The sequence below is a fragment of the Fundulus heteroclitus genome, chromosome 23, assembly GCF_011125445.2.
Source record: "Fundulus heteroclitus isolate FHET01 chromosome 23, MU-UCD_Fhet_4.1, whole genome shotgun sequence".
Classification (NCBI taxonomy): domain Eukaryota; kingdom Metazoa; phylum Chordata; class Actinopteri; order Cyprinodontiformes; family Fundulidae; genus Fundulus; species Fundulus heteroclitus.
The window spans coordinates 23984783-23998914 of NC_046383.1; the positions used below are offsets into that span (position 1 = coordinate 23984783).

The 14132-nt window shown below is 40.6% G+C and overlaps 1 protein-coding gene across 3 annotated transcripts in view; it reads right to left on the minus strand.

Annotated features, from left to right (window-relative positions):
* Window positions 1–14132, minus strand: part of nexmifb (neurite extension and migration factor b) — a 114333-nt gene that overhangs the window by 36156 nt on the left and 64045 nt on the right. The window lies entirely within an intron of this gene.

Consider the following 14132-nt stretch of genomic DNA (forward strand, 5'->3'; position numbering starts at 1 on the left):
TGCTGCTCGAAAACAAAACTAAATAAATAACTGAAATAAAATCTGTTGCATTCATGCTACATTTACAGATGTGCCAAGTTGCCCATGCTGTATGCACTCATGCAGCCCTCATATGCACCACCACAAACGTTGGATTTTGGTCTGTATGCTGGCAACAAGCCATATTGTCTCTTTCCTCTTTGGTTGAGAGGAGTCAAGTACAAATCAGTTTAAAATTGTGATTCTTCACACCACTGCACAGTATTAATGGATCTTCTGAGCTTCTTGAACACAGAATTTGCACAGACATCAATGCTATTTGGTGTGGAAGTCATTGTGGAGAAAACAAAGACTCCAAGTTAGGGTTTTATGATGTTAATGACGCATCTAACATGAAGTCAAAGGAAGCACAAAAGCTGTGCTTTTATTTAAAATAGAACTGTATTCTTTATATATCTATTTTCATTCAGGCTGCCAGAGGGCGAGCGAGAGCAGGACGTTCAGCACAAAAGACAAAGGTTGATCTGACTATAGAAAAAGTTCTCCGTTTTATCCTTTATGAGCTTTCAACCTCTATCTGTCTTGGATCATGCCGGGTTTGGAAATGTTTTTCAGAACTCGCAGAATTAAAGTAGCAAACAACCATGGCAATATTTAAGAAGCAATATGCGCATTTTTTTCTTTTCTGTGTTAAATTAAAATCATTAAAATCAGCGATCTACAACTCCAGCCCTACTTCAACTTTCAGGCCTTGAACACACGTAGCCGAGTCTTTAGAAAAACATTGTTTCTAAAAATTATATCATAACACACTGATTGTTTTGAGAAAAGTTTTCATTAATGCAAACCTGCAAAAATAGTGTTGCTTTATACCAAAAGCATAGGGCAGTGTACCGTGAAGCTAAAACCTGCGTAATTCAGTCAGAATGGTAACGTTGAATGGCATTGTGCATCTTTAATGGTGTAAAACAGATAATCTCAAAACACTCTTGCTCCTTTGCACCTCAACGTACTGGAGCAGCTGCTTCTAAAAACAAACAAGCAAACAGTGTCTCAAACAACTCTTTATAATGTTCCATGCACGCTTTTACTTTGAAGTTTCTATACAGAGATAAAGACAAGAGATGCTGTGTGTTTGCTGTGGTAACCTCAGTTGGCAATAAACGACCGGAGATGCAGATGGTTTCGTAGCAGGAAATTTGTCCAGTTTAACATTGACTAAACACCAACGTAAAAATCAGCACCTCTTATATAGCTTTCTTTTGTTTTTGCCTCCACTGCATGGCCATGTCTGGAACAATGGCAGGACGGTGTTTGTCGCAGACTTTGTCTTGTACACATGCAGGCTTAAAAACTGAGTTTTTAAGAAATCTCCATTTAGCCCAGAGTTTTCAGAATAATTCATCTAAATGTAAAACCTAGCATGGATAAAAGGCCAAAACGCATGAAAAAATATTTGTTTTCCCAGATATCCGGCTCATTTGGAATAGGCCTTAAATGCATCCCTGTTCAAGCTCAGCTGAATCAAATGAATTGTTCATTAGCTGCCCTGAGTAGAAAATTGATCATTTCCTGAGGATGTAGTTTAGCCATTTCAATTAGGGGTGTTGGACCTAAAAGCTGCAAGACAGTGCCCCAAATTAGATCATGGTATACATTTATTTATTTATCTTTTGTGTCCTGTCTGGCAATAAGAATTGCCAAAAAGACGCCAACAGATTTTATTTTCACAAGTGGAGCCTCAATGCTTTCGCTATAGTGCTCCGCTTGATTTAAGCAAGAAGCTTTATTAGAGTTTATGCCGGGACTATATCATGTTAAATGGACACAAAAATAGAAAGATAGAGGAAAAAAAGGAGAGAAACAGATGAGACAGAACGCCAAATGGCAGAAAGGGTGACAGAAAAAGAGGAGAGAAAAGAGAGAGAGCAATAAAACATAATATAATGTCAAGTAATATGTTGTATTACATTTTGTTTTTAATTTTTAATGTTAATTCTACGATGCAGTGAAACAACAATATTCTTACTAAAGGTTATGATATAATGACGACCTAATGTGTGTCCATGACTTGGCATAGAGTAGAAAAAAAATCAGAATCAGTAAACAAAACTGGAAATTTGTGTCAGACAGTAAAGGCCCGATTATTGCATCTTTATTTAAAAAAAAACAAAAAACAGCAAGATTAACTTCTATGTGATCCTTCTGTTATATTTGCATTCCCTGCTGTATCTCCGCTTTTTAAAGAAACGAGGTTAACCGGGGCAGAAACAGACAGCTACAGCACAATGTCTGCGTTTCAAAATTGTTCTCCTTTCTCTGTTTATCTTTAGCATTACCTGAGCTCTTCAATATGGGGGAGAAAAGGACAGTAAGAGATAAGGGAAGGAGAAAAAATAAGCAAAGAGAAGGTCAAGAGTGAGCAGATAGACAGACTATTACAATACATCCCCGCTTCCCTCCAGAGACAGCTGCTGTAAGTGTGTACAATGCTGCTCTGTCTATACATGCACAGATGATGGGGGAAACAAGTCTGCAGCTTAAAACAGAATCGAAAAGGGAAAGGAAGAAAAAAAAAGGGACGGGGATACGACGGTGAATGGCAGAGAGAAGAATGGCAATAAGGCAGGCGGTAGGCGAGGTGTTAAAAGTTGATTAGGTTGTTAAAGGTCACATAGTCAGGCCTCATCAGCTGTCCCAATGGAGCGCAAGAAGCAGCTCAGGGCCTCAGCTCAGGCGCTAATGAGACAGAAGCAATGGCATCCTCGCACACATATGGATATATCCCGCGTCCATACAAAGCCATCTCTTTATGGCACATGGGAGCGCACACCAGCACACACGGTTAATGTGATGACATTAACAAAAAGCAGCCCGACTAGCCCAAGGTTGTTATAACGAGCCCGGCATGCAGTACAAAGAAGGTTGAAACAAGTGCGGCAGACGGTACAGAGGGAGCTGCGTGGGGGCCCTGCACTGTGGAATTATTTGATCACAGATATCGCAAATGGACTCTGAATCCCGAACATGCTTCCAGCACACCCAGAACTTTCCACGTTTGCACATGCATTTGCTCATTTGAGCGGACTGCGTTCGGTCCGCCCACCGCTCCTGAAGGGTCAGTCTTATGAAACGAGTGTTTAATGAGGCTGTGCAAGCGCGCACGTGCGTGTTCCCGTACGCGCCTCGCCCGTGTCCACGTTGCTCCCACTCGATGCAGTTAAAAAAGGAGCTGATGTATGACTAACTGCTGATAAATACAAAAAGTTGCATCCGCCCCCCAGAAACGCAGAGCCGAAAAGCAACAACAATGGCCCTTTGAACTCCTGACTGAAGCACACAAAGGCGTGCACTTGCATGCATGCGTGCTTCAAATAATCTTTACTGCTACAGGAATAAAAAAAAAAAAAAAAAAAAAAAAAGGTCAGCCATCAGAGAGGCAATTATCATATTTCCAACAGGTGCATTTATTAGAGCTACGCTTCATTTGCTGGGCTGAATCTAAATCAGGCTGGGAGGACTGGGGGCCATTATACCGCAGTGATCGGTGCTAATACAGTGACATAATGTCCTGCAGGTTTACATGCCTGCAAAGGCACTCAGTCAATGCCTGATTCTGCCTCAACAATTCCTGTCAAACACTTTATGGGTTGAAGTGATCGATATTTTTTTATTACTGCCACTTTGTTCTACCTCAATCACATAAAAGCCCTTGAATAATGGACGTTTGTGCTGTTTTCAAGGCTCGTACCCGTTCTTCTGTTCACAACAGACAGTGTGAGGCTGTTCCTTATTATAAATAAACAAGTGAACGGCTTTGATTCCGGCTATTCTCTATTTAGGTACAGGTGTGCTTGTGTTCAGCCCTGTGCGTCTGGACGTTTTCATGTGAGAACTAAGTGTCCTTCGTAATGAGAAGCCCTCAAAGGTGAAGCTGGATCACAGAGAAAGGGCATCGGAAGAAGCGATGATTGTCGCTATGGTGCCGAGCTCAATGAGAGGAAATCACAGCCGAGAGACTTAAAAAAAAAGAAAAAAAAAGAAAAAACAGCACATGTAGCAACACTGGGGTACACTGTAACCATTTCAATTTAGCCTTAGCAAGAACAGGCATGCCTACAGCAGAGATGAACAAAAAAAAAAAAAAAAAGCAAAATCACACTCAATATCGGTGTTGGCTACAACTGCAAAGAATGGCTAATCAATAGAGTGGTGCACCTATGGGATGAATGTTTCATTAGGTCTGTGGGTCAATGTGTTTTCCTGCAGATATTGCTGGTTTCTTTTCCCTGACGCTTGTACCAATTCACATTACCAGCCCCCATGCTTGATTAGCTGCCCTGCTTGGCTCCATTGATGCGTGGCAGGGGTCATCCCGGAGTCCTATCAGTCAGAAGGGAGGGGCTGAACGTGTTCGGCCTGTGACCCCAGCCCTCTGACTCACGATGATCCTCAATTAATAAGTTTACAAAGTATTAGCTTAAGCCGGGCTATTGTTCACCTGACTGGAATTTATGATCACCGACTCTTACTCAGAGTGAGCCCTAAATATGGGGCCATTTGCTGAAAGACACACAGATGCAGTCGAATCTCATCATGTGCAATTAGTGATGCACAGAGAAATCGACTGGTGGACCAGAATCCAGTGATTTTCATCTTCATCTGAAACTGTAAAATGTGGTAAATGCATCGTCCCAAAAGCGGGGGCCACCGCATTTAATGGCGGAAAAGCAAAGGATGCCTAAGAGGGAGATGGAGCACCAGTGTTGGTTTAGTATCACTGAAATCATGGTCTCAACAAAGTTTTATGATTCATATATATCTGAATGCTTTTTTACAAATGAACATAAAGACAAAGTGCTCTGCTAAAAACTCTAACTGGGACTGAAATCAACGTAGATGATCATGATATATAATAATAATGTATGAAACTGAACATTGTTTTGTTTTTTTAAATTGATACAAAAGAGTGTGTGATCTCTTGCAGGTTATTCTCTCCCCTTTTGTTGTTTTCTCAGTTTTGGTTGTTTCAGATGCAAATTCTTTCAGGATGAGACGGAGCAGTCTCAGACTGGGACATTTGGTGCTGCCCATGGGTCGGTTCTTGACATTTCATACATAATCTGATCACTGATTATGGTGTATTTTATTTGCCTCTATTCATAGCCCAGTGGTCTAGTTTAGTCCAGTAATTAAGTTACGTGGCTCCCTTAAGTAACACCTACAAGCAGGAGGTCCCTTAAAGTTGTTTTGGTTTTATCAACTGTTAAAATCTTTCATTATTTCATAGGCTGTTCAACTGAGCCAATAAGGATCTGATGCTAAATAAATGGAAATACATTTTTAGACAATGATATAGCCTTAAATTATAGGTGGGATTTGAGCATGTTATGGTTTTATTTCCATAATTGATGCCAACACTTAACGCCAATGAAAAATAAACTGCTACCTAGTGGTTTAAATGCATAGGCACAAAATCGTTTGTTTACAGTTATAAAATGAAAGTCAAAAGGGAACAATTGTCAACGCATTTGGGCAAAAAGAGGCTATTAACTTGGAAAAAGAGGATAGACCTAGACCCTGGTGTGAAGACAGCAGTATATTCAGTCATCGTACATTTTGAAATGCAAACAAACTACTAAAATTACCCACATTATGCTATTTCTCTGTTTACAGGTTCATCCATTTAACAGTTCACCTTGATAGTAATTTATTCTCTTAGTGAAATAGGATAAAGATGCTGCTTGCCACGTTTCATTTATCACAATTGCTTATCATATTTATTTTTTATATTGGAACTAAATATTATAAATCCTCACATTTATGAATTTCCGACCGTTAAATTTTAATAAACACATCTCATCGTAATGTATTTGACGTGATTAAAAATGGTCAGGTTATACTTCAAACATCAAGTGTATAAACAAAGGGATACGTATAGGTTCATCTGTATGAACCATAATATATGTCTACAGTTTGGTGCTAAATGGGTAGCTAACGTTATGAAATTTGTCACGAAATCTAAAAGATTAAAACTGACAGTACCGTGTCATGTGTTGTTTACCCACATCGTGCTGCTGCACGTTTTCTGGCCCACACGTTCCACAAAAACATTTACAATGTGATTTATTTAACATATTTTTTTAGAACCATTCCTGTACTTTTCTTATAAAGTATACATCCGCTACGAGTATGAATACACCTCAGGAAAAAGATGCTCCATTCAGTCTCAAATGGATTTAAAATGGAAAACACAACTAAAACTCAAATACGGGATAATTCTGTATATTAAAGGTGTATAGCCACGTCATATGCTTATTAAAATAAAGACCAAAAACCATTTGATCATGATAAAATAAAGCTGTTTACACCAAGCCTCCATCCTGATAATGTTTTTATGGTCCTTTTTGAGGCTAGATAGAATCCAGAGCCAGGTGCGATGAACAGATATAAACAGAGGTGGCGCCATCTACTGGCAGTATCGCAGAACTATCGTAATGTCTGTTTGTTTAAATAATAAATCGCTTGTAAATAATGCCGAACCGAGCCTGACCCTCCGCAATGCGGTAAAGCTACAGCTCGGCGTGATCGAAGACCACCTGTTATTAATTAAATACACCGATCTACAGCAACTTTCAGAGCCTCATATCACAACATTTACTCACGGCAGTCAACTCTGCGGTCACATGTGAGCCTCGGCAGCTTTGGTTGCATTGAAGCAGTGAACACCAACGTTCATACTGTATTCCCAGCAACGTCCCAGTCTCTTCCCTGTTGAAATCATATCTTTTTTGTGTTTTTTTTATTCACTGGATCTTGGACCATTCTTCATTGTTTCACTGGGAGATGCTAATAGCCGTTAGCCGCTTCCTTGTTTTATCCTCTGCTGCGCACGCACAGTGTAGTACTGCCTCTGTTATTAAAAATAAACATGAAAGGATTTATTTACTAACAAACTGAGCAAAAACAAAGCATAAAACGGCAAATAATAACTAATACGCTAGCAGGACGTGATAATCATAAAATCTTTGTATGCAACCAGAGTGAACTACTGACATATAAATAAAAAAACGTCAAATAACATGGCTATGCACCTTTAAAGCTATAGTTGGTAATCCTGTTCAGAAACACTTCTTGTTATACTGGGTGAAATGGTCCTTCCATCCTGACTGTAGTCAATACATTATGTATTCAGAAAAAGGAGGTTAAAAAATGTGATCTCTGTGAGAGCTGCAGGCCTGTACAAACTATTCCTGCCATTCACACCGAAGTGCAGGGATGTGTCAGAGGTTTGGTCCTGTTTAGCAGATAGCGGAAAGGTTAAATGGAGTACAGCAAAGTTTCTCTGTATTTGTATTTATTAATTGAAAAGGGACATTGCATGTACGTAGTATACATACAATCTGTAGAAATACTAAAAAAAATACAGGATTATAGCCAAGGCTAATTTCCATCCTTTTATCATTTTGAACTTTCAACCTCTGTTTCAATGACATCACAAGATCATAAAGGAAAATGCAGAAACCTTAACATATTTTAGAGGGAAAGGTTGTATTGTCCAATGTAAGGAGATTGATGAGAAACGTAACAGGGAGCTTGGGTGAAAGCTACAGTCTCCTTCAGGGAGCAGCTTTCTGTTTCACCATTAAATTTATAAAACAGATTACCTCCGACTATTAAAATTATGAAACAAAGGACCTTCCATATAGATGAACATGAAGCGAAACAAGATTCTTCATTCATTCTATCACAATTTTCCTACATGAAAACAGGGCTCTTGATGAAAAAAAACATATAGCAGAGCATTTTAGAGCAATTAAATATTGTGTAACATGATCAGTTTGGGCCATTTTGCCAACATGTGTCAAGAATGGCTCAGATTTACTTTACTTTCGATGCATTCTGCTCACAGCTTCTGACTGAGATACTGTACGTCGATGCATGACTTTAAAGGAACATGGATTAAATGTTCATTTCAAATCACAACTGTAATACTAACTAATCATTAAAACCAGAGACTGTTTTATCCCTACATCAGTTTATGAAGTTGAAACTAAAAGCAGGGGAAAAAAATGACACATCTGAGCCAGGGTATAGCACTATATCACCTAGAATGTGCCCTACAAACAATCAAATGATCCCTCTCTTTTGGCAGATGATCTTCATGTTTTAGTTCAGCACAATCTGCCATCGTTTTGCTGGCCACCTTGCTCAAACTCTAAAACTCAAAAATCTGATTCTCTCCCATCAGTGAATGTACAACACTATAATACTACAACATTCTTTGGTCTGGATGGTCTTATTGTGGCTCATTAAAGATTCAAGAAATCGAGAGAGCAACAATTTCAGCAGATAACAGGAAGGCTGAATAGAGTTGCTTTTTTTTATATGCTTCAGTCCTTTTTTGTCAGTGAATATGGGGGAATTGAAAATGCAGACGGCCCTTAGATTATTGGAAGGAGACGTCAAGAATCAATAATATCTAAGATGTAAAAGTAGAGATAGTTGTTTTAGTCATGCTAACCATGGTGATGCTAATATAAGATGCTAAATCCAGATCAAAATGTCAGCTCTGTGATCATTTTGTCAAACTTTTTTTTTTATTCTTTTCTTATATTTTTTTGTCAGAGTAGTTTCTGAATAAATTTTGATTTTGACTAAAAGTGGTACTGATATATCAGGTTCACAAAAGATCAGAGGTTTACAAAATTCTGACCGGTGCCTCTCCATTCTGTATATCTCTAGTTGGCTTGTTAAAAGCACTTGCTTTTTAATACGTGGCGATTTCTCCTTCATTTGATGTTTCTCTCCACATTCTGAAGCAGGATCCTTTGTCAGCATGTGCATCTAATCAACCTGAACACTGACAAACAGAAAGTGAGAACACGCGTAAAACACAATAGCAAGTAATTAATGAAATGACCCCTGAATGCTGCACCTACAGCAACCCCCCTTCTCATCACAGCCGCACGCACGCACGCACACACGCACACACGCACACGCACACACACACACACACACAGAGCAGAATAGCTGTCTGGAACCTGCCAATTATTCTGTGCTTTACTGGACCCTCGCTGCATCGGAGGTGTGATTGGAATAACAACCACCCCACAGAACCACGCAATTCTCCACTCCCAGTAGGGCAGCAAAGGACTAGCAGGGGGGAAAAAAAAGGGAGGAGAGGGAGGAGAGATGGTAGCCATGATGAGGATGTGGCAGAGGGAGAGGAGAGTGGTAGAAGTCAAAGATGGGGGGCTCCCTGGCAACATGCAGCGGCAGCGTGAGAGCCGTCTTGAGTGACACTCACTCTCATATCCCCCCCTCTGGGGAAATAACCCCCTTAATCCAGCATGCTCTTTCAGACAGACAAGATCCCCCTTCTTCTCCCAGCATGGATATGAAACGCTCTCCCCTTGCGATTTAAATATCAGGGATGAGGGCTGGGAAAGGAATACAGAGCGCTGTGACGTGGCGCGGCTAGAGAAAGACATCAATGCTCCTATCTCCTCCTCCGGAGCGGCTGAGTCGCTGCCATGGAAGGAGGGACAGAGCCATTGGTTAAAACGGGAGGAAGTGGTCCGCCATTGGGTCGCATCCAGGGAGGTGGCCAACAGTAGCAGGAGGTGCAATTTTCTTCTTTTCATGAAAGAAAAAAAACGTTTTTATATATATTGAAAAGTGCATTTATGTTGTAATACAAAGTGATTTTCCTTTTAATCCGCAGCCTGTCCAGGAAAAAAAAAAGCATCTCATTTCCCCCTGCTTCATCCCTCCAGCTTCTTGTAATGCCTTGCAACCCTTGGTAATATCCTTGCTAACGGGCGTGCAGAATGTGACAAACATTAAGAGACAGAGTTAATTAATGGCACAGAGTACTGGATGGACCAGCCAATCAATAAAGTCAGGGCGGGCAAAGTCGCAGCGGGCCGAGCGGCGGGACCCGCCAACCACGTAGCCTTTTCAGTGCAAACCGAGGGAGGTCTTTTTTTCCCCCCTCCGTACTGGTAAATCACTCCACAGCTAGGCTGCTTGGTACACAGAGAGAACCGCAGAGCTGGGCCGACACAGTGTGATATTATATTAGCATTACAAAGGCTTTCCCACCATCTGTGACACGCTGTGGATAAAAAAAAAAAAAAAAAAAAAAAAATCACTTTTCAATGTCCAAGGCCCAAATGCTGATGTTTTCTATAGTTTCTGGAGGATGTTTGACGGGGGGGGGAACGACAAAAGGAACGTACGTTTATCACAGCCTCTCTGACACGTACGATTCACCTCCGCTGCAGTACAAACATGGCTCGACGCGATCAAAACCTGGCATCAAAACGCTGTAAGCCATTAAAAAACGGCAGCTGAGGTTCCAACAAATGACCTGCAGACACAAACTACTCTTTGTTGTTTAACGTCGAATTCAGAAAAGCTGGTTAGGTTTCTAATCTGCAAGAAGCCCCGACGACGGCGCGCCGTGCTCACTGAGCGCAGATAGACGTCTGCGCTTCACTCGGCAGCCTATTGGAATGAACAGACTTGGCTCGTCCACACAGCTCTCCCTGCTTTCCACTGTAGCCTGTTGTCACTAGCCCCTGGTCGGACGCCAGTCGCCTACTTGGCAGGGAGAGGTGCTGTACAAAGCAACTGGCAGGTCTGGTAAATAATGCTGATGGAGTGCGATAGAGAAAGAGGCATCTCCTTTTATTCCACACAGCTACTCTATCTGTTTCAGAAGTGAAAGAGGGAGGACATTTTTCTTTTCTTTCTGTTTTTTTTTTACAATCCATTCAACTGAAGAGGGATAGGAGGGAGAGAGAAAAAAACAGATCTACGTAGCTCCTCTTTGTGTTATCTTTCGTTACGTTTGCCAGCTTAAAAACCAAAAAAAAAAAAAAAAAGAAGAGCTGTCAGCCAATGTTTTACCAGAATACTGCAGAAGAGGGTGACCTGCCAACATCTGGGATTTACAGTCAAAACTTCACACGTACGATTTACACAGATGAGGGAGGGGCAAGCGGACAATAGCAATGTGGCACTGAGGGGGAAACGCTCATCCAGGCATTCATGCAACACCCTCTATGCAGGCTGGAGGAGCAGGGAGAGGGAAGGAGACACGATTATCACACCCTGTATGACTGACTTCATAGTTTAAGCTTCAGCTGCTTCTCGCTCAGTGACGCCATCTGAGTCGGAAGAGAATGGAGAACAGTCGACATAGTAAAGCTGCACCTCTGGAGCAATGTTGATTAAGGCTCTGCCAGAACTCAGCCTGGACAAGGAGTATCCTAGTCACATCACTCGTTATCACAGTAAAACTCTAAATTAAATTATAACCCAAAGATCCAGTTTAAAAGGGCCTAGTCACGTACTTTGACTGTACGAATTTCTACACCCGTAGCCCATTTTAGTTACACACAAAGGTTTTCCGACTAAACTAGCGCGCCCTGTTGGATGATTGTATTTTATTTCAGTGACTCGCATTTTGTTTTTCCTCCACTTGTTAGAGAACAAAGCACTTTAGTGTACATTTACCAAAGCAAGATCACGTGACCGGACGTGCGATGTTGCGCATGCGCGCAATGAACAAACAAGGAGAAGGAATGGAGATGAGTAAGTCAAAAACACCATGCAGAGGTGCAAAAAGAAAGAGCAAGTAATCTTAACCCTGTGGATCGGGTTGGTCTTCGACCACAGTGGGCATTGCAGGACGGCCATCTTGCTTTCTGATAGTTCCTCTGTACTCCTGGCAGATGGCACAGTGTTCATGTCTGCTGTTCGAGCCACTGCAAACTTCTTTTCAGGTTCAAAAACCACTTAGTAAACACATTCAGGACCCTTACTTGCCATCTATTGTTTTATTTGAAAATGAATATCTGTTGTTGTTTTTTTTTTTTTTTTTGCGTTTTCTTTTTATGGTCAAAATATGTGACTAGGCCCCTTTAAAGTGAGCAAGAAATTCTAACATTCAAGAAATGTTGCACATGCGTGCCCATACTTTGAGGTAACAAGTGAGCCAAAATGTCTATTCAATATGTATATAGTTTCACAAAAATCCCCCTGAACAGTGAAACATGGTGGGGGTAGCATCATGCTGTGGGCATGGTTTCCGTAAACCACCAGGGAAGCTGGTCAGAGCTGATGGATTTTGTCAAGAATTAGTCAAAGCAACAATTATTTAATGTGAAGAGGTAAATAACATTTTATTGTGAATTTATGCTACATTTAAAAAATAGTTTGGTCGGGACTTGAGCAGTTTACCAGCAGGAATCATCTCACAAGGACAGACAGCATCTATACGTATGTATATATATATATATATATATATATATATATATATACATATATATATATATATAATATATATATATATATATATATATATATATATATATATATATATATATATATATATATATATATATGTTTAATTACTGTACACAGGGTACGGTCCAGTAGGAGACTTTCACAATACCCAGAGTAAAAACACCTCCATTTCGTTATATTAGCACAAAGATTTAAAACAAATATCCATAACATCACATGCTGCTTTTTTCAAAACAGAAAAATCACAATTTTACCTTTCATTACCACTGAATCAAGTTAACTTATCTGAGATGTTACGTTAATGAGAAAGATGTGTGACTCGAGGGCAGTTTCCACATTATGAATACCTGTGTTAGAGGAAACCAGACATTTCCAAACCACTGCATGTGTCTTTCCTGTACATAAGGGTGGCGTGTAGTAGCTTTCTTCCACACGACTAGCTGGCAGAGCACAGCAACATGTTGGGGAAGGAAACCTTGACGCACCACTCTCCCTTTATTTAAAAAGGAAAAAGGGACTCCTGATCAACCTGGCCGTTGTGTAACACTATCATGCATTGATCTAAAAAAAGAAATCAGATGAGAAGCAAAGTCACTGATATCTATTGGCCAGGAAAGGCTTACAAAACCATTTCTAAGGTTTTAGGGCTCCCCAGAACCAAACCGAGAGCCATTATTAAAAATGAGAGAAAACAGAACAACGGTGAACCGTCCCAGGAGCTCCCCAACCACCAAAATTACTCCAAAAACACATTCAGACTCATCCAGTCGGTCAAAAAGAAAAGCCCAGAACAACATCCAAAGTACTGCAAAGGGCCTCTGTTGCTTCAGTTAAAATCAGTGTTTATGATGCCACAATAAGAAAGATACTGGGTAAGAAAGACATCCATGGGAGAGGTCCACGGGGAGAATCCCTGCTGACCAAAAACAACAACAAAAACATACCCTAAAGATATTAACGATGCCCCGTACTGTTTGAAACATATTCCTTTTGGATGATCTGGCATAAAACTCACACAGCATTTCAGATAAAAACCCATCATAGGGATAGTCAAACATGGTGGTGGCTGTGCTGCAATCTGGAGTCTGAAGCTGATTTTGCTGCTTCAAGAACCGGACGACTTGCGATCATTGATGAAACCATACTTTCTGCTCTCTAGCAGAAAAATCCTTAAGCTCAAGCGTACGTGGGTTGTGTAGTAGGAAACTGATCAGAGGCACACGAGAAATCCAGTCCTGAGGGGCTTTAAACACACCAAGTGGGTAGCCTGGTCAAAGTCCGGAGGTAAACCTGATAGAGATGCAGCGGGATGACATTAAACAGACCATCCTGCACAGAATCCCGCAATGTGGCTCAATTAAGTCAATCCTTCAAAGAGGAGCAGGCCACAAACCCCCCCACGATGATGTAAAACATTCATTTCCAGTTATCACATCCAGTTGATGATAGTTCTTGCTGCCAAGAGTGGTACAAGCAGCTATTAGGTTTAGGGAACCAATAACTTTTACTCAAAAGCCAAGGTTAGTTTAGTTTGCTTTTTACAAAATAGATCAAATCATCATCTGCCAACTGCTTTTCGTGTTCACTCAGGTTTTGTTTGACATTAACATTTGTTTGATGATCTGAAACATTTAAATGTGACCCAAAAAAAACCAAAAAAAAAAACAGAATAAATCTTTGAGGGGAATACTTTTCCACTGCGCTGCATAGTCAATGGCCCCTGATTTGTTAACGGCCCTCACAGCAGTGTTGTAAAGGAACAATTACATGATATTATATAGCCAACAAGAACCAATTTCCTCAAAGATTTGTTTCGACTGGCCTTCATTAAGAAC